Source organism: Odocoileus virginianus, chromosome 17, assembly GCF_023699985.2.
Source record: "Odocoileus virginianus isolate 20LAN1187 ecotype Illinois chromosome 17, Ovbor_1.2, whole genome shotgun sequence".
NCBI lineage: Eukaryota > Metazoa > Chordata > Mammalia > Artiodactyla > Cervidae > Odocoileus > Odocoileus virginianus.
Genome location: NC_069690.1, coordinates 51320942 through 51347987, shown reverse-complemented (window position 1 = coordinate 51347987; position 27046 = coordinate 51320942). Strand labels below are relative to the sequence as shown.

The window sequence follows — 27046 nt, the reverse complement described above, 5'->3', positions numbered from 1 at the left end:
TTTCCAAAAGCAGAAGTTCTGCTTATTGCAATGATGGGTTCACTGAGGTATCTGAATTCCTCATTGATTTAGCAATCTTAGTGGATGCCAAATATTTTGAAGATATTATTATTTTGCGCTCCCTCCTGGAGCATGTGATACCTTTGTCTTTGAGAACTACAAAGGATGAAGGTTCCTCCGAAGTCAAGAATAAAATTAACGTAAATAAAACGCTGAATGGAAAAGGCAGAAGTCTCTATGTCAACTCGGGCTGACATCAGAGTCTTCTAAGTGATGTGGGTTTTCAGCAGGGAAAGTACCCAGCACAGACATTTGAAGAAGATTTTAGAGCGCGGTTTGTGACTCTGACTACCCGGGAGCTTAAAATATGGCAGTAAGAAGAAAGGAGTGCGCCGAGCTCCCGGGACCCCGAAGGGAAAGGAGAGAGGGGAATTTGTTGTCTCCTTCATCCACGGACGTTTCAAAGCAAGACTCTTGCGGTAACAAAATTGCGCTGCGAAAGTAGCGTGTCATTATCTGCTGTTCAAGATGGGGACACGTAGACAGAGAATGGCCTCCAACACGAACAACTTTCAAGTAGCACCGCTGAGCCTCCACAGCACAAAGCGGAAAACTGGCCTGCTTCCACCACGCTTCATGAAAATGGAGAGAAATCTTGGTTTCAATATTTTCTCGTGACTTGAACCGAAAGTTAAAAGGGGACTTTTAAATTGCACATCGCTGCTGATCTTACCCACGATTAATGACTAGTGTGTATGGGAAGAGCGGCGGAATGGAGGACCGCTACCGGGTGCAGAGCGCCGGGAAGGAGTCGTGGGGTGCGGGAGCCGGAGCGTCCGGGGTTCGGCCCAAGAGCAGTTTGCCGGGTGGGGGCAGGATACTCGCGCTCCGGGGAAGGGGATGTCTCCCGGGGGCGGTTACACAGCGAGGCTTGTTTGGCTCGCAGCAGGGCGCTCCCGGGGGAGCGGTTGTGCACTGGGGGACGGCTGGGAGGCGCGCAACGAGCAGGATGCTCCCGGGCCCAGGCCGGCGCGTGTACGTGTGTGTGCACGGTGGGGAGGTGCAGGGCGTGTGCACGGCGCGGGCGGGACGCGCGCCAGTGCGGCCGCCGAGCTCCGCTGCAATACAAGGCCAGCGCCGCCGAGTGAAAATACCGCGCAAAACCCTGACTCGGGAGCCGCTGGGGGCCGGCTAGGGGAACCAAGCGGACGCGCACGGCCGGGCCCTCACCCCGCGGCTGAGCGCGCTAATGCGGTGTCGCAGCACCCTTAGACGAGGAAGGAAGCCGCATGAATTTCCACGCACCCCAAGGAGACCGCGAGCCCCAGGTACTCCCACGCGCCCGCGCACGACGAAGCGAAGCGCGTACCCGATCGCACCCTGGCGCGCTCCCCGCGCGGTCTGTGGAAAGACAGCTCGGGCGGGTATTAAGGGGGGGGAGGGGGTGTGGCTTGGCTGAAACTAGCCAATGGGCCGGGGAGGGGCGCGGGGGGGCGGAGCTCGTGTTCAGAGCGCCGATTGGTCAGTTGGCCCTCCGGTATGCAGATACGGTGAAGTCACGTGCCAGGGGCCGGGACGACTTCCTGTTGGAGGCCAAGGCGGGGCGGGGAAGGGGGCGCGAGCGCCCCGTCTGGCTGAAGCGGGGGGAGGGGGGTTCTTGTCAGTTAGAGCAACAAGATGGCCGCGGTGGCAGCTCCGCACCTCAGCGCGACGGCCCTGGGAGCCGCAGCCGCCGCCGCCGGCCCCGCCGCCCCGCAGCCCTGAGCGTCGCCCCGGCCGCCCCCACCGCCCCTGACAGGGCCGTCCCCGCGCCCGCCGCGCTCCTGCCGCCGCCGCCGCAGCCGCGGGCCCGCCCGAGCCGGAGGCGGAGGGAGCGCAGCCGGTCGAGCGCAGAGCGCAGAGCTCAGCCCCCGCCGCCTCGGATCGCGGGCCGCGCCGGAGCCACCGTCCCGCCTGCGGGCGCGAGGAGGAGGGCGCGTCGCGGCGTCGCCGGGGCCGGACCTGGACCCGCCGGGACGCGCCGCCGCCCACCCGCCCGCGCCGCCGCCGCCGCCGCCGCCGCCCGCGCCGGGACTTGAGCCCGCGGCGCCGGCGCTGAGCGGGCCCCCACCGCCCGAGCGCCCCGCAGGCCCCGGGGTGGCCGCCCAAGTGGTTTTTGCCGCCGCCGCCAGGCCCGCGCCGCCGGAGCCCCTCCGAGGAGCCGCCGCCGCCGCCGCCGGGGACGGAGCCCAGGTGAGCGCGGGTCGGGCCTCCGAGTCGCCGCAGCCGGCGGAGCTGTTGGCGTCGCCTTTGTTCGGCCGGGCCCGGAGCGCGAGGGGTCGCCGCGGGTCCCGGCGGGAAGGATGTGCAGCACGGGGCGGCGGGAGGAACTGCTGGCTGCGCGGGGCCCGGGTGCGGGCGCGCGCGGGGCGAGAGGCTCGCGGTGCCCGGTGCGATCCGCACGGCAGTTGCGTGTGTGGTGTGCGTAAAACGATGCGTTGGTGGAATTGGTTCTCCGGGAGCAGTCACCCGCGCGGGTTTTGCATTTCTGATGGCATGCACGAACCCAGGCGTTTTCGGTGTGGGGCCTCTCCCGCTGTTGTTTGGGGGGGGGGGGGGTCAGAGCAAGCGCGGGCGTGCTTCTGCTAGCATGGAGGGGCCCCTTGGCCTCCCGCGGGTCTGGAATCAGGTGGGCTGCTCGCGGCGCTGCGGCTGCGGGGCAGTGCGCACGAGGACGGGAGCCGAATCGCAGCTGCCCGGCTCTAGGAGCGCGGAACTGGAGCACCTCGGGGGCCACCTCCGCTCCTGCGTGGCCTCGTCTGCACCTTTGCCTCGTGGATGAGATTCGTTAATAGATTCGTGTCTATTAAATGTGCAGATAAGGATCCAAGGGTTCCCAGCGCGTTAACTCGGTGGAGACTCTTTCGCTTGCAGGTTACATTCAGCTTTGGGAATCTCACGGAAGATACAGGATTGCTGCCTCCACGTCGCGGGGCGGGGGCGGAGGAACCGCAGATCCCGGCCGCACCTCTAGCGGTGTTGGGCGCTCGACTGTCTCAGGGATTCAGCGAAATGAGTGCAACTGTCTCGAACCTCTACCTCTGTCAGATCAAACCTCCATTTGAGTGGTCTGCTCGATTATGTTTAGGCATGAACTGCAGATTCTGAACTCAAAATGGTGCTCCTTGTAGATGTCCAACTTAAGCGTATTTAAGGAGTTAGTTGCAAGTTGGAGGCGTCTGGCTGGTTTAATCCATTGTGTTGCTGAGGTTCATGTTTTCTCCTGAATCCGGTGTTCACCGCGGTGTCCTGCGGTGTAGGTGGTCATTTTGATGATCGCTATGTAGAGACTGCTACGTCTCTGAATGTAATTTGACCCCGCAGGAGGCTTATTTTATTGCAAGTTATTTCCTACATTTAGAATTGAGTAACTATGGGGATGAGTTGAGACACTGGAAATGTGGCTTGAGTGATCTTAGAAGACAGCGGTGGCCAGTTTGAAATGTGTAAGGGGTGCAACCATTCTGTGCATGGACTCCATACTTCCTTCAATAGTATGTGAAAGAATAGAGGATAAAACTTAGCTCCAGACCAGATGAACTTGGTTGGCAGAGGGCACCTTGAAGAAATTTATTCCAGAATCACGGAAGTGGTGAAAGTCTTTGAACACCTTTCAATGTGGCACACCTAGGATGCTTTGTTGGGAGAAATGATGCAAAATGAGGTTTTAAGAGCAACTAGCCCAGTTATATTATCCGAATTAATTTTTTATTGGTATTTAAACAGATGATAATTGTCTGATTAGTCATTACTTTGTTCACCAATACTGAAAGTTTTCTCCTATAGAAAGTTTTTAATATTTGTGTTTTCATAAGAATAGAGCTTTTAGAATCCTTTTGTCTTTCTCACATTGGGTCAATAGAATTTGATAGCCCAGAGCGTGGTGATAGTAAAAGTATTGTTTTAGTTAAATTATACTTATTGTGATGTAGAATAATTTCTTCAAGCTAGCACTAGTTCTTCATTAAGAAGTAGAAAGGATCCGAGTCCCAGATATATATATGTGTTTGTGTGTGTGTGTGTATGTATGTATACATGTATGTATATGTTCAGACCTGATTTTATTATGTGGATCTAGTTTGAAAAACCCAATTCTTATCTTTCATACTTATTGTTCAAATCAAAGACCTTATTGTCTTGTACATCTGATTTACTATTAAGATATGAAATTAAATAAAAGTTGATACTGAGGCTATAATAATAGACTTAATCCTAAACTATTTCGTCCTGGTTCTAGCATTTAAATATTTTAGTAGTAACTTGGGTTACACATAAGTGTTGATTTTAGGTTTTCCTCCATACAGTGTTTATTGTTGTTGCTGTGTTTCAAGTGGCATATGTTGTAACACTTTGACAAAGATTATTTTGTAACAGGTTTATGTTTATACTTAGTTGGCTTAGGAGTTCTGGAACAAATAGTTGCCTGAGAGTGCTGATTATGAGGGAAAGTGGAGTGAACTGTTTCATTTGACTCTCAGTGATTAAAATATAACTGAACCATGGGTAGGGGGGATATAGGAAACTTTAAATTACAGTATTTCTCACCTCCTCCACCTTTTTGTTAAACAGCCGGCTTTACTGAGATAAATGTGTGCTTTTCCAAATGCTGTCATCTGGCTCACTTCCAAAACCACGCTGGAGGAGGAGGAGGTCAGGGCTGGAGGGGGGGCAGCCTTTTTCCTTAGGGAAGAGAACTTTCAGTTGGAAAGAAATGGAAGATAAAATTCCTATAGTACTAGCTGAGAATGGGTGTTTGCATTACTCCCCAAACTCCAAATGGGGGTGATAAGGTCCTGAATGTAAACTTACTATTGGTTGACTCAAGAATGTTATGCTAATTTTAAATCCAAAAAAGAGAGATTACTAGTGAAAGTCTATTTCTCTGTTATTTGATTTGAGCATATAGAATGTCTATGACATCATACAACTTCTTTAACAACTTAACATTTAGAGAATTAGAGCCATTTTAAAGACTATTTTATGGTTTGTTTTTTTAACCTTCCCCAGTAGGAATTAGATCCATGAGTTTGTATGCATATGTTTTCGGTAATATTTACCTCTGAGTCCAGGTTTATTGTGTAAAGATGATATCTGAGAAGATTTTATAAGAAAGAAAATAGATTGGCTATGAAGTCTGAGGCTGTTCTATATATCAGAATAGCATGTAAATTAATTAAGATTTGGGACTGGAGTAAGAAAAGATTACTTAGCCAGAGCAACTGAAGCCTGTGTGGAAAGCATGAGAAACACAGAGGTGACAAGGGGCAGGTTTATAAAAGGCCTTGGAAGATGGTAAGCTGAGGGAGCAGGCGGTGGGGCCCTGACCAGGCAGTGCCTGGAAGGTTAAAAGTGCCTGGAAGGTTGTAAGAGGAAGAACCAGGTAACTTTGTTTCTGTTTGTTTTGCTTTTCTTTTTCTTTGATTGAAACTGTTTTGGCTTCTTACTCCTGATTTTGAGAAATTAAATGGGTTTTTACCTTTTATTCCAGCTTTATTTCAGAGGGTCTTCTGATGTTTTTGATGTAAGGAAATCTTTTCAAAAAGTATTGGTGCCTTGGTTTATTTTGTCTGATAACTGGCTTCACAGTGAAGGTGACTAGATTTTATTTGCCTAATTAGGACAGTTAACATCTCAATAACTTTGAAGTTGTCATATATTTGAGTAAAGCAAGAAGAATATCAAATGAGAACCAGCGACCAGCTTTTTTTTTTTTTAAAGGACATTTTCCAGGTTTTCTTGCTTTAAACCAGTTTAATCATGACTAGTTACATTTTTACCAATTAACTTTATCAGGTTTTAAATTTTTGTTGGAGTATACTTGATTTACAGTGTTGTGTTAGTTTCTGCTATACAGCAAAGTGAATCAGTTGTGTGTGTGTGTGTGTATATATATATCCACTCTTTTAGATTCTGTTCTCATATAGGTTATTACAGAGTATTGAGTTGAGCAAATTAGCTTTTAAATAGTTGTGCACTCATGAGAAGAGTATTCTTTGCAAAATAATATACAATAAGCTTTCTTTAAGATGTTCTCAATCATAAACATTTAAAGAACCAGGTAACTTATACACAGCTCTCTTCAGGAATATAATTACTTAAAAATTTAAAGGTTATTTGTTATCAGAAATAACTACAAAAACCTTATGTAGAGATTGTATGTGTGACACTGAAAGCAGAAAATTTGTAATTCTTGCCCAGTGAACTTGTTTGAACAACTTGATTAAAGTAATCCTATAGCTTTTCTGTTGTGCAAAGTATGTATTTGAACTGTAACTTAAAATTTAATGAAAAGTGAAATGGGAATTTTTGACTTCTCCAACTGGGACATGAGAAAGATATGTGTGTTAAAAGCATGGTGAAAATTCAGACCCTTTGTGCCATTTTTGGAGTTTAAAATTGAACTCTCTTCTTGGCTACAGATGCTTTCAGAGAGTGAAGAAGCTGCTGCAGGGATGGCGAGCTGTTTGTTAAGAGCGCATTCTTCCTCTGTAGCCCTCAGAAGCCTGCAGAGCTGTGTGCAGGGCTAGACAACCTGGGCATCCAGCCAGAAAACGCCCCTGCTGCAGCGCAGACAGCGGCTCGCGCCCTCCTGAGCCCTCCGTGGCTGGGAACCACAGCAGAAGGGATGGCCTTGGGAAAGCCGTGCTCACTGCTGTTTTGGACTCTTAATATTCTGTGTGGCTCTCTGAGTCCCAGCCCTGCCTTGGGGCTTTGGTTTTCTAAGATGTAGTGATGGTCAAGGGTGGGCGAGAGTGCAGCTTCGGAAATCGGTCTCTCCTAGGCCAGTGACTTTCAGCCTTTGCTGTGGGAAGTGAGCAGCGGGTTGTCCGTCCCAGGGTCTCCCTCTCCTGGTTTGCTTCTTTCTCACGGTACTTCTTTCCTGCTGGGGAACCACCTGCCCAAAGACACATCGGATTGCTGGGTCCTGCACACAGGGCCCAGAGTGGGGAGTCCCATGGAGTCAGTCCTCCAGAGAAGAGAACCTGCGGGCTAGACTGGTCCCTTGTGGCTCAGACCCCACTCTACATCCTCATAAACCTTTTTTGGCACAAAACTTTAAAAACAATTTTTGTGCAAAAATATGAAAATGGAAGAGTACATAGACATGTCAGCTTATCTTTGTTTCAGTGTTAGGGTATTTTCTGTGAACATCATCTATTTGTATAAATGCAGATGATCCCCTGTGATCCCCTGGAATACAAACACCTGGACAGTTCTTTTTTTCCCTTTAATCTAAAGACTTTCTCTGTTTTCCTTCTTCAGAATGTTTTAGAAATTATTACACTTATATCTTTGTAATGTCCTACCTCTGAAGGCCTGAAATGCAAACCTGCAGTTTCACAATATCAAGTCAAACTGTTCTCAGTAGCAGGATAACCCCTGCCTGTGGCTGAGTCTCTTACTAATGGGCAGGCTGGCTAGTGTTGGAGTTCATATTGGGAGTGTGTGCTCCGCTAGATTCATTTTATGTGTACAGTCGAGCTTATTAAGGATAAAATTTCCCACAACTAAAATCAGTTGTTTGGGTTGAGCCTGGAAAAGGCATATTTTATTTTTTATTACCGAAGATAATTTTTCTTTAATTTTTCTTTTAATAAATTGATAATTTAAGATGGTGCCCAGGAATTAGAGTTAAGGTCTGAAACAGGCAAATTGCAGCAGAGGCAAAACTTATCACCTCCCCAACCTTTGCTGCTGTGAACAGATGTTAACATCAGGGATGGGAGGGGAAGTAGAATTACTCCTTTGATTACCTTGTGTTTTCTCACACTATATATGACCTGCAGAGGGGGAGGGGAAAGAATATGTAGGAAGGGAATTTATAGCAATAGGCTTCGCTCTTCTGGAGGCTGATGTTTTAAATGAGGTTTTGAGGGTAGGTGAGGGAAAGGAGTGATGGTTGTGGAAGCAAATACATTGGAGTCACTGAGGATGGTGGAGAAGTGTGTGTGTGTGTGTGTGTGTGTGTGTGTGTGTGTGTTGGGGGTTAGGAAGCATCCTCTCAGGTAGCCAGGTCTCCGTGTTAAAATAATTTGCAAACAGATACAGCTAACAGTTGAGCATTTATTCTGGAATAGTGTGCCAAGGATGTAACATTACTATCTTATTTAATCCTTATAACACTCACAGAAGATGGTTGCTTTAATTCTGTTTTACAGAGGAGGAAAGGAGGACGGAGAAGAAAGTAAAAGATCCTGCAGCTTGTAGAAAGTGCAGCCAGAATTTACACTCAGACTCCACTTCACAGCCCTCACCCATGGATAAATAGCTTAGATTATTTGAATAACTTTGTAGTTAGTCTCTCTCCTCTGGTCTGTGTCCCACCAATACACTTGGTGTTTTTGATTCCCCAGTAGCAGCTTGTAAGGTAGGTACTGTTATTGTGTTCATTTTCTAGATTGGGAAGCTAAGGCTGATGGAAGTTGAACAATTTGCCCAAAGTCAGGGCCTTAAGAGTGTGTCTGGGTTCTCTGATGCCAGAGTTAGAGCTGCTTTCTAAAGCCCACGCCTGCTCATGTCAGTCCTTCATTTATTCCACAAAGATTTATTTATTTATTTTTTACTCCACAAAGATTTAATACCTTCTCTACTCAGTGGCCACAGCGAAGACTGACCTCTCACTGCCCTGCCTGAGGTGTCCTTAGTGATGGAGACAGGCACCAAACAAGTGAAAACAGCAAAGCAAAAAACTAAGATAGCAATTAAATGTCGTGAAGCTTCCTGAGTTCACAACAGTCCATCGTGGCGTGTAATTACGTAGCCGTGTTCTGCGTCTCCTTTGGTGAAGCTGCACGTTACCACATGGAATAATGAGAGAAGTCCAGCAGCAGAAGGAATTTTTCTCTTCCTCAGCCTGGTCAGCCTTTCCCACTCACGTGACCACCAAACACTGTTTTCCCTTCAGTACCAGCCTATAGTGTCGTTCAGTGAGAGGGACTTGGGAATGCAGAAAGAGAGTGCCCCGTTATTCTGAAGAGGGAGGGAACGCGTGGGTCACAGTGGTCAGGCAGGACGTCACTTGAAATGGGCCCTGAAAGACTGGTAGCAATTGGATGGATGGAAGGGATATTCTATAAGGAGACAAATGGGCAAGTCATGTTTGGGGACCATCTCGGCAAGTACCTAACCATAGCAGCTGAAACCTAGTGTTTTTATTGAGTAAATGAACCCTGAGACCTAGCTGTAAGTAGAGCTTTCATTGTTGACTTTGAAGTTTAGAAGGGGCTATATGGGTAGCATCTCCATTCTTTGGCTGGTTAGGAACTTTTGCTGGTTGTTGATGGGCATGACATTGAACCAAATGTAGACTTGAAACATGCATCAAGCAGGTGGTTGGAGGGGAGACTGAAAGCATGAAAACTGTGGCTGTTGTGGTTGTCTGTGGAGGGTGATGCGAGCTTAGACAAGCATAATGGTAGGGTCAGACTGAGAAGGTGTTAGGAAGAGTCAGCAGGACAAAACAACACCAAATGATTGGTGTGGGGCTGTTGGAAAGAGGAATTCTAAGAGGTCAGACACAGAGGGCTCACTGCTCTTCCTGGGATATTTGAGAGAGGCCTTACATTAAATAAAAAAGCTAATGTTCAACTGTTTGATTTAATACATAACAGTGAGTCCTTTTAAAATGCTGATTGGGGAAAGATAGCACGTAATAGAGCAGTTTTAGGAGAGTTTATTGTTTGAGATTCTGGTATAGAGATTTGACTCACAAGCATAAATCCCACTATGTAATGAGCCATGTAATAATAGGGTTCTGCTGTTAATTATGATGAGTACTCTCAACGAAATCGAATCTTCTTAGTACCACCCCCGTAAAAAATCTTAACTCAGACTTTATATAACAGTCCCAGATATACTGCAAACTTTATGGATGTGGGATATTGACCAAAAAAAAGAAAACAAATCTTCAGTATTTCCAGAAAATCGTCACCGTCCTCAGTGCACCGTGTTTTCCGTGGGCATCTGTGGAAATGGGCAGTTATCTTTTCAGGTCTCTGGGTGCTGCCACCAAATTCTAAAGATGTAATATGTGATATTTCTTATGGACATTTGAATTTTAGGTATAGTTCCTGATTTGCCTTTCACAGATAAGGTGACTATCATTAGATATTAGCCATTGGAAAAATGAGTGTTATAATTAATAGGATCATTCTGGCCAATCCACAATGTCTGGTTAGCATATATTAGATGTATTTTTCTGTTCTCCTCTAGGGGGACTCTTGAAGTAGATCGAATTTTAGAAGGATATTGAAAATTCTTTTTCTTGAAATTAGTTTATGTTGACTTGTAATTTAAGTACTCCTTTAGCACGGTTATTAAATGTGGCTATTTAATTAGCTTACACACATGCCTTCTATTTAACCTCTGATTTCAGAATTTTGGTTATGTAGATCGCATGGCCTGAGAAAATGGGGTTTTCTCTTGTTGTCTTTCAACTAAATCTCAAATTAGTGAACATTGATTTCAGAATTCAGCCTTTAGGATTTCTCGAGCTTTTCTTGCTTTTTATTGATACTTGTCTTTCCCATAACATATCCCCCTTTTTTTAATTTGCTCTTTTCGTGTTTTTAAGTTTTTGTTTTTTTTTTTAATATTTTCTCTCCTGAAGCTTTGCATTTCAGAGATGGCAGTGAAGGTCTATTTTGAGACAATAGGATGAACAGTGTGCTGTCTTTCATTTCAATCTACTGTTGTTTTGCTAAGCTTATTTGCTCTGAGGATATAAAGTCCTAAGTGGAGAAAGGATTCCAGACTTCATAATAGCTATAGTTTTTTGAGTGCTTGTCATATGCCAAGTTCAGGCACTTAATTTATTACCTAATTTATTCTCGTCAGCAGATGAGGAAACCAGGGCACCTTGGAGAGGGCATGGCTCCCTGATTGCTGTGACCATGCTGTTTAGTTGTTCCTCCTCATTCAAATGGACACAGTGATTTTTATTACCTTTGAAGATCTAAGAGATCTTCAATTCAGTTGCCCAGTTGTGTCCAACTCTTTGAGACCACGGACTGCAGCACACCAGTCTTCCCAATTCTCCAAGAGCTCTTGGGGCCCCAATTTTGATGTGTGGCATTTGGTCTTTTAATTTTTAAAATCCATCACATGTTAACATAAATTACCTGTGTCTAATGGGATCATAGCCCCAAATAGAATCATTTTGGGCTCTAAAAGTATACTGAAAGAAAAGCAACTTTGATGTGCTTATGAGAAATGTTATTTCTGTTTGAAAAACCGGATAGTAAATTCTCTTTACTCCCCGAATTCTAGCTCTGACATCCAGAATGCGGCTGAGGCAGGAGCATGTCAGCAAGACAAATGCAAGTCTCATGAAATCTCATGGATTACTTCTTTCCTGCCACAGCAGCAGGTTTTTCTTAAAACATTGTTTGAAAATTAACATTACTGAAAATTTTAAGCCTGCTTAAAGGGATTCTGTGATAGTTCTGATTCAGATTATTAAAAGTGAGACGGCATTTTTATAAAAATCTGTGTCACCTTGCTACTAGAGTGCTTTAGTTATTAACAGGGTAAGCTAGCAGTAAGCTGCCTTTGATATATATGAGCAGTATGTGATAACTGTCTTTCCTAATACTTCCCGTTGAATCGCACATTTCAGTTGGAAAGCAGTTTCCTCACTTGACCCATTTTTCTTCTCTATTGTGTCTGTCTTCTGGTTCTTCAACACAGAGTGTTTGAAGGAATGTTGTAAACCGTTACAGACTTATAAGATAAAGAGATCCAGATACCTGCTTTGGAATAAGCATATTCTCTTTTGTTTTTTTTCATTTGGTTCTCTGGTTGGAGGGATAATAGTTTTGCTTCTTTACTTTCGTGTCACAGTTTTCGGAAGAAATATATATTAAAAGGCTGTGAATGGTAGAGAAGCATATGGGTAAAGGAAAAAAACAGATGTGTGTGGGTAAAGATCTTGTTTTAGTAACATGGATAATTTAATGATATAATTTTAGCAAACATATATGCAGTAAGCCTGGCTTAATATGTCGATATTGTAACCTGTGTTTGGAGACCTGGATCTCTTGATACCATTATCTTGTTATTAATGCCACCATTAGTCACAGGTACGACCCATGGCTTTATAGAAGCTTGAATCTACTTCTATGCTTTCCAGATCAAATTCTTAATGTCCTAACATACCTAACACCTGTCTCCTTCATGAAACTGTCTTTGAGTTCACTATGTAAACTTTATCCTTTCTGTCTAAACTCACACCTTTGGTGACCTCATTCAGTCCTGTGACTTTAAATTCCATACATACCCAGAAGACGCCTCAGTTTTGTGTTGCAACCTGGACTGCTCCCAAGACTCAGTATTTGCATATCTAGTTGCCTTCTCCATATCCTCACCCTACGGCGCCAGGACCTGACTCCTGCTCTTGCCCCCACGTCCACTCTGTCTGCACTCCTGCCTGTCTTACTTGAGAGAGCACTTATATCCTTCCAGTTGCTCCAGTCTAAATCTTTGGCGTCCTCCTTGGCTCCATCTTTCTTTCCATGTACAGTACATGGCGGCGGGTGGGGGGCTTCCCTGGTGGCTCAGTGGTAAAGAGTCTGCCTGCCAATGCAGGAGACACAGGTTTGATCTCTGGGCCAGGAAGATCCTCTAGAGAAGGAAATGGCATCCCACTGCAGTATTCTTGACTGGAGAACCCTATGCACAGAGGAGCCTGGCAGGCTACAGTCCATGTGGTTGCAGAGTCGGATAGGACTTAGTGACTGAACAACAACACGGTATATAGAAAATTAACAGCTTTCTAAGCAATCCATGGGTCAAAGAAGAGATCACAAGAGGAAGTCAGAAAAGACTTTGAACTGAATTTAAAAAAGAAAACACAAGCTATCAAAATCCATGTGATGATGAGCAGCTAAGCTCTGCTAAGAAGGAAATGTATAGCTTTAAATGTCTGTATTAGAAAAAGAGCTCTCAGAGCAATAATTTCAACCTCTATGAATCTGGAAAGTGAAGAACAAACTAGGTCCATAGTGAACAAAAAGGAAGAAAGATTAGAGTAGAAGTCAATGAAATAGAAACAAAAGATCAGTAAAACCAAGAGCTAGTTAATTGAAAATATCAACAGATGGAGAAACCTGCAGCTGGACTGACCAAGAAAAAACAAAGAAGATACAAAGTACCAAAATCAAGAATGAAGAGAAGACATGGTACTGAGCTTACAAAACTTAAAGTGATACTTTGTGCCCACAAATTAGACACCTTAGGTGAAATGGACAGCATTCTAGGAATAGACAAATTACCAAAACTGACTCAAGAATCAAAAGTCTGAATGAACATATAACAAGAAGCTAAATTAGCAATTAACAATCCTGCCACAAAGAAAAGCCCAGCTCATCTTGGCTTCATTGATAAATTCTGTCAGACGTAAAAAGAACTAATCCAAAGCCTTCACAGACATTTCCAGAAAATAAAGGAGGAAGAAACACTTCCCAGCGGATTCTGAGGCCAGTATTGCCGTGATACCAAAGCCAAAGACAGCTAAGAAAATAAAACAGCAGCCCAATATCTCTCATCATTGTAAACACAAAAATCTTTCTAATATTAGGAAGCCAAGCCCACCAGCAACATATAAAAAGGGTTATGATCAAGTGGGATTTATCCTAAGATTGCAAGTTTGAGTTAACATTCTAAAATCCCTAAGTGTCATATACCATATTGGTAAAATCGAAGATAGAACTATATGATCATTGCGATGAACACAGAAAAGGCATTGGACAGAATTCAGTTCCCATTCATGATCTTTAAAAACAAACAAACAAAAAAAACTTCTCAGCAAATAAGGTGTAGAAGGATAATTTCTTCAACTTGATAAACAGTGTATAGGAAAAACATACAAAATACAAGGAACTAATTCATATTTTGGTATGAGCAACTATAAATGCCTTCTCCCTAAATTTGTGAGCAAGATTTGCTTCTGTCAACATTGTATTGTAGTTTCTAGCCTGTGCAGGTTAAAAAAATTGATGGGGGCAGGGGTAGGGGGGAGTGGGGAGCCAGGCATTTATATTGGAAAAGTGAAAGTGTTAGTTGCTCAGTCATGTCTGTCTCTTGGTGACCCAATGGACTGTGGCCCAGCAGGTTCCTCTGTCCATGGAATTCTCCAGACAATACTGGAGTCAGGGAATATTCCTGACCCAGGGATAGAACCTGGGTCTCCTGCATTGCAGGCAGATTCTTCCCCATCTGAGCCACCAGGGGAGCTCTTTATATTAGGGAAAAAAAAAGAAGTAAAACTGTCCTTATCCACAGATGGTGTGATTCTGTGTATAGAAAATGTACAGAAATCTGTGCACACACACACAGCTACTAGAACTAGGAAACAAGTTCAGCAAGGGCACAGTATACAAGATCAGTATATGAAAATCATTTGTATTTCTGTATACTAGCAAACTAGCAAATTTCATTTGAAAAAGAAATTAAGAAAACAGTTTCAGTATGGCATCAAAAAGAATTACATACTTGAGAATAAATTTAACAAAAAAAGTGAAACACAAAACATGACTGAGAGAAATTAAAGAAATAATTAAGAAATTAAAGAAATAAATAATTGTCTTCATGGATGGAAAAATGCGATGATGTTAATATAGCAGTTCTCCCTAAATTGATCTATAAATTCAATTCAAATCACAGAAAACTTTTTTGCAGAAATTGACAAGCTGATTCTAAAATATATATGAGAATGCAAAAGATGTAGAATAGCCAAAATCATTTAAACAAAACACTAAAGAAGGACCTAACGTCTCCAATTTAAGTTTATACTATAGGAGGACTTCCCTGTTGGTCCACTGGTTAAGACTCAGCATTTCCACTGCAGGGAGCACAGGTTCAATCCCTCGTCTGGGAACTCAGATCCTGTGTGTGGTGTGGTGCAGCCAAAACAGACAGACAGAAGAATATGCTGTAAAGTGAAAGCAGTTAAGACAGTGTGATACTGGCACATGGGCAGACATATGGAGCAGAATTGAGTGTTAAGATACAAACCTTTGAACTGATTTTTAACAGAGGTACCAAGGCAGTTCAGTGGGGGAAAGGATAGTCTTTTGAATAAATGTTTTAGGACAGTTGGCTGTCCATATGCCAAAAAAACAGAAAAGGTGATTTAGACCTCACACCATACACAAAAATGAACTCAAAATTGATCATAGACTTAAATGTAAAAACTGAAACTGTAAAACTATAGGAGGACTTCCCTGTTGGTCCACTGGTTAAGACTCAGCATTTCCACTGCAGGGAAATAAAACCAATAAAACCAATGCTTTTTCTAACGAAAAAGCGCAGAAGAAAATCCTAAAGACTTTTGGTTAGACAGAGTTCATAGATAAAACAAACACCAAAAGCATGATTCAAGAAGAAATAAATTGATACATTGGACTTTAAAAATACTATGTTTCAAAAGATGTCATTATGAATGTGAAAAGACAGTCCACAGACTGGAAGAAAATATTTGCAAATCATATAGCTGAAAAAGACTTGTATTCAGAATATATGAAGAACAACTCTTGTAACCCATTAATAAGACAAAATACCGAGTTAAAAAATGAACAAAAGATTTTAGTAGACATTTCACCAAAAAAGATATACAAATAGCTAATAAGCACATAAGATGCTCAACATCATTAGATATGGAGGAAATGAAAATTAAAAGCATAGCCACTTCATCTCCACTAGAAAGGCTGCAATCAAAAGGACAGGCAATAACAAGGATGTGAAGAAATGGGGAATCTCATCCGCTGATGGAATTGCTTGTTGCAGCAGCTTTGGGAAACAGTTTGGCAGTTTCTTAAAAAGTTGAACATAAATTTACTATATGACCCAGTAATTCCTTTCCTACATATCTTCCCAATACAGATAAAAGTGTATATTCACTCAAAAACATGAACATGAAAGTTATTTGTAATAACCAGTAGAGGAAGCAATCTAAATGACCTTCAACATTTTGTAAATGGTTAAACAAAATGTGGATGTCTATACAGTGGAGTACTGTTCAGCCATACAAAGAATGAAGTTGGGATATATGTTACAGTGTGGATGAATCTCAGAAACATTGTGTCAAATGAAAACAGCCAGATTTCATTTATGTGATATTTCCAAAAAGGGCAGATCTGTGGGATCTGAAAGTATATTAGTGGTTGTCTGGGGCTAAGGGTGAGAATGGGGATTGGCATGAAGGATTTTTGGTGGGTAGTGAAATCATTTGAAAACTGGATTATGGTTATGGCTGTACTGTGAATTTTTTTTTAAAGTGGGAAAATGTTATTTTAAGGCTTCAATGCATGTTAAAATATAGATATACACTTACTATCAGAATTGTCACCTTATTTTTTATTAAGATGAGAATTGTTCTTTGTGTGTTTTGTTTTTGCTTGGTTTTATTTTGGGGTTATCTTACCATCGCTATTTAATGTTTTTTATAGTCAAGGTGTTAATTGGATTAGTGACAAAAATATTATTAGCCATCATTATATCTTGTATATGTGCTGCATTCCATGAGTAAGTCTTAAGTAGTTGAAGCTGTTTAAAATTCACAGATCTGTAGGGTTTATAGGAAATAAAACAGATCCAAAGAGGTGGTGTGCCTTCCGTAAGATCAGACAGTCCTGAGTTCAAACCCAAGGGTTGCCAAAGAAAACTAGCTTTATGTCTTTTGACATAGGAAAGGGAGCAAAAGAAAAGACAATTGATAAAAACAGACTGGTAAGCAAGCATTTAAAAACTTTAAAAACTTAGTCTTGCCAGTGATCAAAGAAAAGCAAATTAGAGATACTAGAATTTTTTTTAACATTTTCAGCTGGCTAAGTTCAAATATAACCCAGAGGAGAATAAGAAAGGAAAATCTTCCACTCATATGCTGTTAGTGAAGATGAGTACAAACACCTACAAACAGTGAAAATGATAGTACATATCAGAAGATTCAAATACCTTAATACCCCTCATGAGGTTATTTTTTTGGCTTCTTTGTTAAGAATTCTCCCTCCTCCACATATATTAAACTGTACAGATTTGAAGTTTACCATTCAGTAAAATTATATATATATATGTATATATATATATATATACACCTTTGAAACCACCCCTACAATCAAGGCAATGAGCTTATCTGTTGAGGTTAAGTTTTGAAGTCTTTTGGTGGGAATGGTGGGACAGTGCACTGGAGGGAGATGAGAAGCAAAATTTAAAAACCATGTAACCGCTGGAAAATGGTGATAGAGGGAATGGGGATGCCTTCCTTATAATTTTGCCCATAAAGGTAGCTACTTTACACAGCAGGTTTTGAAATATTTGTCATTCTTGTTGGAAGGTGATTATCTCTTAAATATTATTTAATCAAACCTTTCCTTTTGGGGCTAAAATCTTTTTTTGAAAATATAGAAAAGCATTGTGGTTAAGAGATATTGGGACTTGATGCACAAGTAAAGCTTTAACAACAGAAGTGGGAAACAATATATGGTTGCCATCTTTTAGTCATGCCATGTAAGATATTTGAATAAAAACCACCATCATCAGCTCTTACTACTTTGTAAAACAAAAGACATTCTCATGCAAAGAAGTAGGAAACACGATCTAAGGGGAGAATCCTATAAATTAAGTGAATGTGACTTTGTGAAAAATGGTCCTCATCCTTTTTTTTCTCTTTTTGTGGTATTACCTGGAGTTACCTTGATTGTGGGGTTAGTTTTACAGGTGTGCACATATACCAAATTTTATTGAATAGTATGCTTTAAATATGTGCAGTTCATTCTCGTTAACTGATAACCAGCATTTGAGGACCACTCTTGGGAGTGTTAACTCTGGGATAGGTTTCTGGGAATGTCTCTTTATTAGCTCAGTGACTTCGGGGTTTTTTTTTTTTTTTCTCAGCCTTGGCTTGTCTGGAAGAAGTGGCTAGTAATGCTTCCTTACAGCGTCACTATCCAGATTAAATAAAATAGTGTATAAAGTTGACACATTGTAGGTACACATTATCTTCCCTATATTTAGCCCTACAAAATCTGTTTCTCACTACCACACATTTGTGCTGTCATCTGTTTGTGTGAATATTACTGTAATTTCAAAGGAGTGATTCAACTCTAGAGGGTGGTATTGTTTTAACCCTATCACAGACATGACCATAGTAATCACTTCAGTGTGTGATTTGTAGGGTGTGTGTGGGAAGGGGTGGTTTATCCTGATAAGATCCAAGGATGGCCTGTAAAATCATTGCTTGAGCAAAAGGCATGGAATAGAGATTGAATTTGTGTTCTTTGTAGACTGTTAGGATTTGTTCTTCTGATGATCATATTGTCCATTTAACTTACTGTACTTCACACAGAGAAGCCCTATCCAGGGTTCCAGAAGTGCTTATAATTCGGTCTCCTGTGGCATGTAATTATCACAAGGCGGTAAAGCTTTGTTCAGGAAGATCAGATACCTAGGAAATAGACAGTCACTCAGTTACTTACAAAGCTTGGTTTTCCTTTCCTTTTGAGAAAGATGAAGAGGAGAGTGAGCAGTGATATCCCCTTTTCAGTTCCACTAATATCTTAGATTTGTAATCTCCAGAAAATGTAGCTTTGGGTATTGAACGGCAACCTCCTAACTCAAGAAGAGTAGATAGTCATGCCTGTGCTCAGTCGTGTCTGCCTCTGGCAATCCCATGGACTGTAGCTTGCCAGGCTCCTCTGTCCATGAGATTTTCCCAGCAAGAATGCAGGAGTGGGCTACTATTTCCTCCCCCAGGGGATCTTTCCAACTTGGGGATTGAACCTGTGTCACCTGCATTGCAAGTAATGCTTTACAGCTGAGCCACCGGGGAAGCCCTTATTTATGCCTTGGTATTAATGCAAAACTAAAAGACACCTTCTTAGGTCAAAAAACCCCACATTTATTGAGCTTCAACCTCATGCTGAGACAAGAGTTTAACCTTCTAAGTAGTTACAGAACCCTCTAAGAAGCCAGAAAGTCAAACAGAATGAAGAAGAAATTTCAATTATACAAGAATTTCTCTCCAGAAAGTTTCTTCTTTTCAACCTTGTTAACAGAATTCTTTCTTGGGAGTTCCCTAGTGATCCGTTGGTTGGTAGTTGGTGCTTTCTCTGCCAGGGCCCAGGTTCAGTCCCTGGTTAGGGAACTAAGAGCCTGCAAGCTGCATGGTGCAGCCAAAATATAAAAATAAATTCTTTCATACTTTTAATATTTACTATGTAAATTACCTCAGAATTTTAAATAGATGGCTATCCAGGCTGTGAAGCTAGCATAATTATACCAAAAACATGAAAATGATATCAACAAAGCTATCTTTAAATTTGTTAACATAAATGTAATCTGATAATCTTAAATAATTTACAGAAAGCATAGTTCATCACTGTTAGCATTATTTAAAATCTGTTTCTAAAGAGAATTCAAGACATGGAGTGACATAAGCTTATCTAAATTGCTACCTGGAAAGTCACTGAATAAATTTCAGTATCCTTTGAGATACTCCTGCTTCTGGCTAAGGCAGACAAGCTGTATCAGACTACCCCTGCTGCCAAGACCTAAAAGAGCTAGGTGGAACATAAAAAGCAACTCTTGGAAGGCATCAGAAGCTACTGGGGCATATAATATCACTTTTATGTGGAATCTAGAAAAAATGATACAGATGACCTTCTTAGCAAAGCAGAAACAGTCACAGATGTAGAGAACAAATTGATGGTTACCCAGGGAGAAAGGGATGGTGGGACAGATGGGGAGACTGGGATTGACATATATACTACTATGTGTGAAATAGACAACTAATGAGAGCACAGGGAACTAACTCTGCTCAGTGTCCTGTGATGACCAAAATGAGAGGGCAGTCTAAAAAGAGTGGACATATGTATACATAGAACTGATACACTTTGTTGCTGTACAACAAAAATTGACACAACATTGTAAAGCAACTATACTCCAATTTAAAAAAAATTTTAAAGACAAACTAAAAATTGGGGAAATGTTCACAGCAACAGTTTAATAGTAAAATTAAATGGTTTAAACTTTTATTAATAGAAGTTTAATCCATTTAATATATAAATTCTTACAAATTGATAAAGACAAAACACATTAAGAACCCAAGGGATAGACCAGAAAATATAATTGGTTAGTTCACAGAAAACAAAGTTCATGCATGTTAAGTAACAACATGGGGAAATGTGTCCATTAATAATCAAACCACCAAGTTTCCCTGCTGGCTTGGCAGTAAAGAATTCACCTGCCAATACAGGAGACACAGGTTCGATCCCTGGGTCGGGAAGATCCCCTGGAGAAGGAAATGGCAACCTACTCCAGTATTTTTGCCTGGGAAGTCCCATGGACAGAGGAGCCTGGCGGGGTACAGTCCATGGGGTCACAAAGTCGGACACAACTTAGCTACTAAACAACAGTAATCGAAGAACTGTAAATGAAGGTCAGTGAGATACTGTTTCTATCTGATTTACAGAGATTAAAAATTATAGTACTCAGTGTTTATGAGGACATATTGTGCTCAGCTAATAAAAATACAAATTAAAGGCCTTTTAAAAAAAAAGAAAAAAAATGCCTTTGGATAACAGTTTGGCTATAAGTATTGAAACTCTTATTATACCCTTTGTTTTAGTCTGCTTCTGGAAATCTCTGTTAAGACAAGAATCACAAATACAGAACAGACTACACAAAAGAGGTTTAGTGATGAAAGTAGTATAAAAAGGAAACACCTAAATAAATAACAGGGAAAACTGTTAAGAAAAATTATGGCCCATCTACACAATGAAAATATTATGTTGTCAATAAAAGTTACATTTGTGAAGCTTGTTTAATCTTTTCTTTTTTAAGTTTAGAAAACTCCATGAACTGAACTAAGGGTTATTGAGAATGTAAATTAAGACTGGTCACCTGTATACCAGTGTTAACTGTACTAATTAGCAGTATGTACCAACTCTATTCTCTATCACATCTCTTCCCGACATGAGAATTTCTTCTCTGCGTCTGCCCGTCTGTTCTCAATGGCAGTCACTCCTGCACTTTAATGATTCTCTGATTAAAAGTGCACAGCTCCCTCCTTTTCTTTCTGAGCATATTTAGAGTCCAAAAGGTTTTGGTTATAATTAGTATCTTTTCCACTAGGTGCTACTGTTTTTCAGACTGTAAAACATTTTTCAGTGTAATTTGAAAGTACACAGTTGTTTTTTCAGGGTTGGATGTCGTCTGTTGAGTGCTGAATGTTTAAATCTCTACTATGGTACATGTGCCTACAAATGACTACAGATAATTAATGGAGAATGTAACATTGATTTCCAAGGAAACTCTTTGTACTTTTGCCTGAGAGATGCTAGGGTGTGTTGACTTTAAATATAAGAGCCGCATTCTGAATCACCTTCATTTCAGGTAATTGTGTGTTTATTACAGTTTTCTAAAATGTAAGCTCTGTGAAGGCAGGAACCGGAGTATTGGGCACACAGTAAATACAGTTGATCCCTAAGCAATGCGGGGCTTTGGATCACTGGTCCTCTGCATAGCCAAAACTCGGCATGTAACTTTGCAGTCGGCCCTCTCTATAGGAGGTTCCAGTCCTCAAGTCAACCAACTTCAGAACATGTAGTACTATAGTATGGATTTGTTGAAAAAATCCACATGTAAGTGTACCTGTGCAGTTCAAAACCGTGTTGTTCAAAGCTCAGCTGTTACCTATCAAATGAAAAAGAGTGATTGCCCCTTCATGGAAGTGTCTACAAACTAGAATTTGTTAGTACAGAAACCTCAGTGCATCTCTGTTTCGTGTTCACTTTGTTGCGTTAAAGCAGCAGTTCTCAAAAGGGGAGGTACCAACCCCTGTGGGGGGCATTTGGAAACAGGGAGATGTGTTTAGGGTGACTGGGGTCAGGTGCAGTGGTATTGAGCGGGCTGTGAACCAAGGATCCTGGACATCCTATAGTCCTCAGACCAGTCCCATGCAGTATAGGCTGGTGCTACATGCTTCATGACTTTGGATAGTCCTCTGGATATTTAGGTAGGGGAAAAACATGTTTTATTTTCTCGCAGACTCTATTTTACATGTATTCAGTTTCTTGTGTGTGCTGTTGTGATATATATCTGAATTCCCCAAGAAAGCAACTCTCATATAAGTCAAAGGAAGATGAGGCTTTGTCTGGAACGTTCTCAGTAGTTGCTCGTTTTGGAAATCTCATCACTGATGTCAGTGCCCTCATGGAATTTGACTTGCAATGCCAGTTTTATTCATAGCATCTGTTGCAAACTGAAGTTCTTCTTTTCTTGTACTTTTCGTTTACTAACTATGCTGTAAGCTCCTTAATAAGAGGAAGCTTATGTCTCTTGTTCACTGGATATCCTTTTACCTAAAACAGTCTGACATACAGTGGCCAGTTATTAATAATAATTGATGCATCGATAGTGGGTGGGTATTTGAATGACAGTCTCATCCTCCTGAGTCTGACCTTTAAAATGCTGACGTTCCTTAAGTTTTTTTCCGACCTGATTTTAGCTCTGGCCGTGGCTTTGATTTACCTCTGCGTTGACAGCTCCTCAGATATTTCTCCAGCCCAAATCTTTCCTCTGAATCCAGAATTACATATTGAGCTGCCATCCCAATTTAATGCTCAGGCACCTCCAGTTTAGTGTGTCCCTCTCCCGGGTTTATCCTGTTTATGGTCTCGTAAAAGCACAAATATGATTGTTATTCTCTTGCTGAAAATTCTTCAGTTAATTTCTCATTGCTCTGAGGATAAGACCAAAAACTTTAACCCACATCTATCCCACCAGACTTGTTTTAGCCATTTCTTCATTGTTCCCGTGCTTTGGGCTCTCTAGCTGTGTTGCTGTTCTTGACGACTCCATCTCTTCCCACCACAGAGCTTCATCCGTGCTGTTCCCCTGCCAGTCCAGCTAGTTATCCTTCAGAGCTTAGCTCACCTCCCAGGAAACCGCCCGTGCTTTCCTGACTTGGCCGGCACCCTCCCCTTCTCCCCACGTGCCCGCACAGCGCCCTGTGCTTCTCAGCAAATCGTGTGCTCCAGAATACTCACGTGTTCCGACTTTCCCATAGAAGTGAGTTGGTTGGGTTTTTTTCCTTTAATTTATGAAGCGTACTTATGGCTTCCCTGTATTTATTTGTATATTTATATTATCATCATAAGCATGATCTTATAGCAACTATAATAATTTATTTTCTAAAATTTAATTGGTTTTTGTCCAGTAACTTCATAGGATAGATCGGTTTGATTTGTTGTTTCAGGAGCACACTGTATTTCATTTATTCTGAGAAACACATTTTTCCCACTTTTAACATCTCTGAAATTGGCATCATTTTTCTTTCTTAGTGCATAAGAAATAATGGTGCATCTTATATTTGAAAACATCTTAGATTGGATAAAATTTGGTGTTTTTATAACAGATTCATTCTGAAAGATTTACTGGGAACCTTGTTAATTTTCCCCCAGGAAGGCATTATCTCCTTCCTTTTGAAAGAAGTTTTAGATGTGCACACCTAGATTTCCCTGGCCATAGTTGTGTCTAGAAATGGGGATATGGATAAGTTCTGGTTAACTGGATATAAACAGAAATAATGATGAACTTGCAAGGCATGAAACAGAAAGAAATGATTTGCTCTGCAGTGCCTCTTTTCCTCTTCTAGTATTGAAAAGAGCTGGGTCCCTAGATAATTTTATGGAGCAAAGATGTCTGGCCAGCCTTTGGACATGGGGGAGAATCGTCTTTAGGATGTTGTATTTTGGGGTCTTGTAGTTATAGCGGCTGCGCCAGTACTATAACTAATGTGTCATCTAAGAGATCATCTTAACTGGAATCTTCAATTTCCAAAAAGTAGGGTCAGGCTTACTGTCAGCTTGTCTTAAAACTGAAGCGCGTTCCTCTCACTCTTGGGTTGCATACAGCAAAGCGCGTGTGCTGTTTTGGGGTGCATTGTGTCTGATGAATGAGTGTGTGCTTAAGAGTCATTTCCTGTCTGTGTGACGTTGGGCTCCTCACCAGGATCCTCTGAGCTTCAGGGTTCTCTTGTTTAAGACACAGGTCATGTCGATTTCTAGAGTTGTTTTGAGGAGTCATTGAGGTCAACTATTGAAAAAGTCTTCTGAGCCCAGTGCTTAGGAAATGACAGCTATTGCTATCATTAGTGTTTTCAAAGACTACAACTTCAAACTGTCTGCTGCTGCCTTAGTATTTATTTTTTCAGTTGAACTTGGTTATCTATGGAGAATTGTTTGATTTTCTAGGTTTTATCTTTGGATTCAGCAAAACCATCAGAAACCTTCATACTTGGACCAAAGCCTTGGCTGCCGAGAGAATTGCTGAGTTTTGGGCAGCTCCCTGAGTTTTCCCGTCACGCTCTCAGCTGTGTGCATGCTCTGGGGCCTAAGAGAGGACATCTAGCGCCCGACTCGGTGTCACCTGGGGGAGGTGTCTCCCGGAAAACTTGGTTTTGCACCTGAGTGTTAGGGAAAGTTCTTCCTTTGCAGAACTGGTGCTTGTTCTTATGGTTAATGAGAAGCCGTAAAGGACAGAGTAAGGAATTGAATCGTTATTAGTAACATAATTTAGTAAATTGCTGATTGCTTCACTTTAGGACAGATGGTAAGTTAGCTCTGAGCACCTATATTGACTCATTACCAGATGCGGCTCCGTTAAAGTCCTTGAAGGAGGTGAACTCTGAATCAGAGGCAGAGCTCCCTTGCCTGCCCACTTCAACTTCTTACAAGATTTATATTAGTGTAAATCTACTTCTTCCCTATCAAAAAAAAAAGAAAGAAACCAGAAAGCCAAAATGGTGGCAGCTAGCAGTGAGCTGACTGAAAGAGTAATAGGAAACATTTGCTCTTAAAATTGATATGTGAATGTAGTATTGGACACCCAGGTCATACATGTTCACATACTTTGAGTATTAGAGTTGTTGATTTAAGATAGTGATTCCCAGGCTGTAGCTTAAGGTACTGAAACAACAGTCTTTGACTAGTTAAGTACTTCTTAGTATTCAAAAGTGCGGAACTGAGCAAGTCAGGGTCTAGGAGACAGTTCACTGCTCTGGGTTTGTTGAATGAATAAGGATTAGACCTGATTATTTCATAAGAGCAGCATGGCAAATTATAGAACACTTTTCTTCTCAATTAGGTTCCCATAGGATCTCTGTCTAGACTCTGTTGTTTGTTTGTTTTTGGTCATATGAACCTAGCGTATGTTTAAAAAACAAGATAGAAAATTTAATTCTTTAAATAATTGGTATTTTTTAGGTAGGTTTTCTTCCTAATCATTTCTGAAATGAGTCTTTGCATTTCACATTTTTAATGTGAAATATTAACAGTCCTTTTATACCTGTGTTTTTTTCTGCACTAATACAGTTGGTCCCAGAGTTTATCTCCTGCCTTAGGCTTCATTGTAGAGCCCGATTAGGCAGGCTCATGACTCCAGCACAGACCTTTGAGACCTTCTTTCCTGCTCTCCTCACATACTAACCCTGGCTCCACAAATGTTTCTGGGTCAGCGGACTGAGTAGATGGTGACAGTGGTATCATCTCTTTTTATATTCGACTTTTCCCTTGTGCAGATTTTCATAAAGCTGTTTCCACCCAGGTCTTGTGCACTTGCCTGCTCTCCCAAATTAGAATCCAACTTTGAGTTACTTTAATAGCTCCCAAAATTGAGTCCACAGTTAACAGTCCTTTCAGTTCACAGAACTGTAGCATTTTTAAATACAATTTACCCTGGAAATGATCTGCAGTCTAGTTCTCTCACTGATAACCACCCCAGGCCTCTGTTTCATCACTTCAGTGACTGGCCAGTGGTTATCTGGTGCCGGGACTTTGTTCTTTCTGCTTCCTAATCACAAAGGGGAACCTTTTCTGAATTTGTGCAGGTGGATTACAGTCTTTAGAACACAGAAATGCTGTGGTATCAAACAAGAAACTACTGGGCAAGTGATATTAGGCAAATTCAGACAAATAGAGTTCTCTTTCCCACCTGTCAGATTTCATACTTCAGGTCTATGTGTTATTAATTAAATTTAACTTGTAGTTTTATATTCAATGTCCTTTATTTGTTATTTAGGCGTATCTGTGAATGCTACTTATTCATTAGTGTGGCAGTATTAAAGTCTCCAGTTTGAAGACACGATTGAAATAGTCTCCAATTTAGGATTCTTCTATCAGTCAGGAGAGAGAAACCAAGTGGTAATGTGAACAGGGAAAGTTTAATATAAAGAATTCCTAACTCTAACAGGAATTTCTAACTCTAATAACTTTACCGCTGGTGGCTCAGCGGTAAAGAATCTTGCTGCCAATGCAGAAGACGCGGGTTCAATCCCTGGGCTGGGAAGATCTCCTGGAGAAGGAACGGCAGCCCACTCCAGGATTCTTGCCTGGGACATCTCATGGACAGAGGAGCCTGGTGGGCTTCAGTCCATGGAGTCACATGACTTAGTGACTAAACAATAATGACTCTAACAGGGGATTGGAGCAATGAGGGATTTGCTAGCTAGAAATAGAGAAAGCTTTACATTTTGTAGGCACGGTGGTTTTGAGGAGTAGCCACTGCCCCCAGGGCTGAGATGGGGTGCCCAGTGAGAGCTTCCTGGCTGAGGTCCAGGCCTCTGGAGAGAGCACAGCTGTGACTCAGGTGTGGCAGAAAAGTCATGAGCATGAGATGGGGGGGAGGCGTAGGGGCAGGTTGGGCTGGGGGGAAGCTGCGGGAAGTTCCTCAGGGCAGCAGCGTGAGGGGGCTGTAGGAGTCAGCCAAGAGCCAACCTCTTTTCCTGCTGTGTCTCTCTAGCACCCTCTATTGAAGAAGCTTAACATCTTGCCAGCTGGAAGGAAAATGTTTAAAGGTCCTGGTCTTCACAGAGCTGGCGAAAAACTGAGTGTGAAGCTGAGCAGCAGTAAGTCAATAGTGCAGTTCCCCACCTCCGGGTTCCTTAGTAGTCAGAAGGAGGCGCTTTTTGGTCAAGCTTGCTTGTCATTGGTTACATAGTACCTATTGTAAAAAT

General features: G+C 41.9%; 1 protein-coding gene across 9 annotated transcripts in view; it reads left to right on the top strand.

Moving 5' to 3' along the window:
• Positions 1 to 1093: 1093 nt before the first annotated feature.
• Positions 1094 to 27046, top strand: part of TNRC6C (trinucleotide repeat containing adaptor 6C) — a 115224-nt gene continuing 89271 nt past the window's right edge. For 5 of the 9 annotated variants that reach the window (XR_011492438.1, XM_070479879.1, XM_070479877.1 and 2 more), the window contains exon 1: positions 1659 to 2232. The gene's annotated coding sequence lies outside the window, so the exon portion shown is untranslated. Of the gene's footprint in view, positions 1329 to 1657; positions 2233 to 26829; positions 26939 to 27046 lie in introns of those variants that run through there. The other 4 variants (XM_070479873.1, XM_070479876.1, XM_070479875.1 and 1 more) reach the window with 4 other exon arrangements.